General features: G+C 41.7%; 1 protein-coding gene across 1 annotated transcript in view; it reads left to right on the top strand.

Moving 5' to 3' along the window:
* The first annotated feature begins 4,623 nt into the window (after window positions 1-4,623).
* The window catches only part of RAD21L1 (RAD21-like 1 (S. pombe)), a 27,630-nt gene continuing 27,026 nt past the window's right edge, over window positions 4,624-5,227 (top strand). Inside the window, exons 1-2 of the mRNA XM_008582748.1 lie at window positions 4,624-4,674; window positions 4,904-4,953. The gene's annotated coding sequence lies outside the window, so the exon portion shown is untranslated. The remainder of the gene's footprint in view (window positions 4,675-4,903; window positions 4,954-5,227) is intronic.

Raw genomic sequence — 5,227 nt, 5'->3', positions numbered from 1 at the left:
CATGATATGATATTGCTCTTCTGACAGTGGGGGTAGAGGTGCAGTGGGAGAGAGGAGGCAGAGATGGCAGGGATTAGGAGTTCCAGGAGGTCACCCCCAACTTCCGGTAGTCTCTGGTGCATGTGAAGGGAACTCTAGGACAACACCTCTGGAATAACCCTGGTTAGTAAGCAGGTGTTCCAATAGTGCACGTCCCTCCTTGCTCTCAGCATATCTTGAGCCCTAGCTCATAGGTGGGATTTCTGCTGTGCCTCTGCCACCCTGTTGTGTTTTGCCCAAACCCTGTTTTGAATGGAACTTTATCAATTGAGCTGGTAACTACTGTCCCCAGCAGCTGAGAGGCCTGAACAAAGAGCACCAGCAGGGACCTACCTGCATGGGTTCCTTTGAAGTCTCTTCCCACCCCAACCTGCATTCAGGGGATGGCTTGTGGGAGGCGTCAATGACACAACCATCAACAAAAGTTTAAGAGGCTTTAGTACTTAAACTCTGCATGCCTAGAGGAGGCCACATACACAAGGAGGTCAGGGAGCTCAGGCAGAGAGAGCTAGGGGGTAATGTGTTAATAATGTCCTGGACCATCACCTCTATTTGGTCCAGGGCATTATTAAACAGGTTTCCCCAGAGGAGCTTTAATTGATGGGTTTAAAGCAAGCAGGCAGGAATTCCAGGAAGTCGCACTGTAACTGAGAGGTAGTCACTTTAGGTTCAAGGGCAAATGTCTGAATGGTCCATTTAAAGGAAGCTGTAGGAAAGCAGGGCGCCCAGCCTGCTAGGCTAGAGAGATGCCTGTAAGTCTTTATCTCTGGCCACCAGCTGAAGCCATTCGGGTGGGGTATAGTATTGGAAACTGTCTCAAGGTTGACTGAGCCCTGCTTCTGGTATGAGAAAGTTAAGCTTATATTGAAAAGTGAATGCTGAGACAACATAAAATTACGTGTTCACCAAACCCTCCCCAAGCCACAATTCTGCTCCCGATTCATGGGGCTGAAGTCACTCTCACTGGGCTGAAGTCAAGGGCTGAACTCCCTCAGAGGCTCTATGGGAGAATTGGTTCCTTGCCTCTTCCAGCTTCTGGTTGCATCACATGCCTTGACTTGAGGCAGCCTCACTCCAGTCTCCGCCTTTGTCTTCACATTGCCTTCTCTTCTGCGTGTGTAAAATCTCCCTCTGTCTACCTCTTATAAGCATCAGTGTGATGGCATTCGGGGCCCTATGTGGATAACCCAGGATAATCTCCCCATCCCAAGATCCTTAATTTAATCACATCCGCATAGGCCCCCCTTCTCTTTTTCCATTCAAGATAATATTCGCGAGTTCCAGGGATGAGAACGTGGGAGACATTTTTCAGTCTACCACAGCAGGTAGCCAACAAAAAGGAATTTCCCTCTCATTCCTTTTGGAAATCATTCTCTGGCCAATGTACAGGACCAAGAAGAATTTCCTATACTGGAGATTATCTTGGGCCCTGTCAGAAGAAGAATTCGTGTTTTTTGTTTGTTTGCTTTATGTTTACTTTTTTTTCTTTTTTAAATTTTTTGTTTTGTTTTGTTTTATCATTACACAATGTAAACATTTTTGTGGCCCTATACCAATTTCTCCCTAACCACCCCTCCCCCTCCCCCATTCCCATCTCAGGTGGCCTCAGAAGAACTCATGTTTTTTGAACACCTACTGTGCACGTGCACCCTAACATACCACCTGGCTAATAAGTACGTGTTAACATTCCCGTTTGACAGAGGAAAAAACTGAGGCCCAAAGAGCAATTCTTTTTTTTTTTTTTTTATGTTTTATTGCTATTTTTATTTGAATACTATAATGATTACGCAGCAAATAATATTTATATAAATATATCCTCCGTTTGGTTTACTGCAAGTTGCAATAAATAGAGGATTAATATAAATGTGGAGTTACTACATTATTATTATTATTATTATTTAATTTATCCATATACAATGTAGTTGATTTTCACGGGGCTTCTGACAAACTTTTTGCATTCCCTACCACACGACAGCCCAGACTAGGGTCACTACTCTGTATGCGGGCGCCACCTAGTGACCATATGGAGTAATTCTTCTGGGCATCTGGGAACATTGGAAAGACGCATAATTTGTAGTCGAACAGGCCTGGATTCATTCAATAAAAGATTTATTGTACATCTGCCATGTGCCAGGCACTGTTCTGGATGTGGAAATGTAGCAACTAATAAAACAGACAAAATTCATGTTTTCATGTAGTTAACATTCTAGCATTCCAGTTAACATTCTAGCATTCACTTACAAATATGTTTCTGATACTACTATGTGCTAGGCACTTTCCTAAGCAATGGGCCCAGAGAGTATTCAATGTTGCTGGAGCCCAGGGAGCAAGGAAAAGAGGTTTGAGCAGGAGAAGAACCATGTTTGTAGGGCCTGAAGCTTGTACAATGTAGGGTACTCTTTAAGAGGAAAAATAAAGTCACACATACAGAATTAGCCTAGAAAAGGAATTTTTTTAGAATGAGAGAAAAAATAAATTACAAAATTTAAAAAGCTGATGAATATCACAAACATCAAAAATCTAAAAGCATAGCATAATATTTTTATTAATTAACTATGTGATATGGCTCGATAATTTTTCTCTACATTTTTTGCTGTATAGTCTTTAATCATGTAGTCATAAGAAAATTATTTTGTTGTATTATTTTCTATAAAGAGACTATGGAGATTATTCAGTCTTTCCTCTGTAGGGTTGATGAACTATTTTGTATGGATACTTTAAACAATTTTCTTTAAGTTGTAAAGCTCAATGCCATGTAAATTTTTAGAATTATCGTCAAATTTGGGGAAACCTCTAAGTTTCTTTCATAAATGAGCTATAAATCTTCTTGTACAGTGACTAATTTTATATATTCTTTGAGTTGTCAGCACATTAACCAGTTATTGTTGATATCCCCATTGTACTGGTGTATTATGAGTTCTATATTTTCTCCATCCATGTCAGTATTTTGTGTCAAATGATTAGAAATTTAAATATTTCTCAATGTATTTATATAATTCATCCCTTTTAATTTATTAGATTATCAATCTATCCTAGAGCCTACTCATTACTTTAATTTGAAATTTATCTATTCCTGTTAATGAGTTACTACTTTTGTTATTATGCAATCCATTTCATCTGTAAGCACAAGACATCACTAAGGCAGATATGCCAAGTGAGACACAATCCAATACAATGAGATCATGAAACATGCAACTTCCCACGTGGATGTCCTAGCTGTTTATAGTGTTGCCACGTTTGTGCTCTACAAGCACAAGACTCTGATATCTTCTTATTTGTGCAATTTTTGTTAGAAAGAAAGAAAACATGCAATGCACTGCCACATAGATTTCTGACAGGAATGAACTTCTGCTTTAACTGGACTTTGATGAGAACTACATCCTCTGCTTATAGTTTAGTATGTCTGGTGATTGGAAAAATTCTCCATAGACTAGCTTCTGGCTCTGTATGTTTCAAATCTTGTTTCCTATCCACTATGTCCATGCTCCTGATGCTGGGCACTAACACAATTTATGGCCCTGCACCTTCATGTCACAGTGCAGGGTGAATCAGCACGGGGGGCAGTAGGTGTGTTTTTGGAAGCCATTCCTACACTGAGATAGATAGCAACGACTTAACTATAGATCAAAGTGACTGTGGACCACATAAATAGATCCTTCTGAACCTAAATTAAATGTATACCTAACTCAGCTCTGCCCTAACTGGATCCCTCAGGTACTCCTTGTCACCAACATAGTGTGATAGAGGGAGAATTGGAGTGGAAAGAGACATCCATCTTAAAGAATTATGGTTAGATATCTTATTTCTGCAAAGTTCACAAAAACACACACCTGTGTAAACACATCACTGTGTTTCTCCCAGAGCTTTGGAGGGAACCATACAAGCGAGGGTCCTGAAACTGAAGATTCATTACTGTCAAGGTAAATCCACCCATATGAAATGAAGCCAGAATAATAAGTAAGTGGGAGACCATGTAGGGCCCTGTAGTTGTTAGGAGGGAGTATGAGTTTTATTCTAAGAGCAACAGGAAGACTTAAAGGGCTATAAGAGGGGAGTTCAGGGGATAACAGGATTTGATCTATATTTTTCAAAGACCCCTCTGGCTTCAGTGTGGAGGATGGGCTTCAGGGAGGCAAGTGACATGAAGGAGACCGCTGAAAAGGCTGTTGGAGCTTTTCCAGGAGAGAGGTGGCTTACACTGGTGTAGAATGGGTAGAGGTAGTGAGACAAGGGTAGATTAAAGTCATATTTGAGGGTGGAGTGATGGGCTTGCTGATTGACATTAAAGTAGACATGAGGGTGGCATCACAGGTGTCTCTCAGACGTCTGCTTAAGTGGTTGCTGTGACATCATCTCCTGAGGTGGGAAAATGGGAGCTAAACTTGAATTTGAGTCCTGTGTTTACCATTCCTAACTATGTGACCCTGGAAAAGTTGCTTCTCCTCTCCAGGACATTTCCTCACTGCAGCAGAGGGAAAACTAATGACTACCTTGTGAGACAACCTATGAAAATGCTTGGCAAGGAGTCTTGACCTCATCAATAATCTTATATTTGATGCTATTGCTGTTCCAAGATTTATTAGTATTTACTATGAAGATCAAGAGAAGAAATTACCCTTGGATCCTTATGCTCTGGTATGATTTTTCTCTCATTCTAGTGATTGGCTTTGGTTATTGAAACTGTGATATTCAAGTCTGGAAAAGGTGTGCTGTCCCCAAAGGGTGGGTCAATATGAATGATATTTTAATAATAATAATATTTATTGAGCATTTATTATTGCTAGACTCTTTATATACTTCTTCTCATTTATTTCTCGCAATGCCCTGGGGTGCAGGTACTTTTATTATCATTTCCATTTTACAGATGAGAAAAACTGAGGTTCAAGGGATAACTTCTCCAGGGACCCCTACTGAGTAAGTGGAAGGGACCGGACTGCATCATAATGATGCCCAGAGATCGGCGGAAAAGATCACCTTTCACAATGAGACTAAGGGGCCCAGGCCCTGTCTTGCCCCTGCAGAGGTGGTTCCGGAAGTCTGAGCTCCAAGACTGAGCTACAGGACGGGTGCCCGTCGCCTATTGCTCCGCCCATGTCCTCCCGCCCCGCCTCCTTTCCTGTTTGCTCCGCCCCGCCCCCGCCCCTGTTCACTCTCCCCCGCCCCGCCCGCGCCCCCCCCCCCCCCCCCC

The sequence above is a fragment of the Galeopterus variegatus genome, unplaced genomic scaffold (genome assembly GCF_000696425.1).
Source record: "Galeopterus variegatus unplaced genomic scaffold, G_variegatus-3.0.2 Scaffold2715, whole genome shotgun sequence".
Lineage (NCBI taxonomy): Eukaryota > Metazoa > Chordata > Mammalia > Dermoptera > Cynocephalidae > Galeopterus > Galeopterus variegatus.
This window is presented reverse-complemented; position numbering and strand designations above follow the sequence as displayed.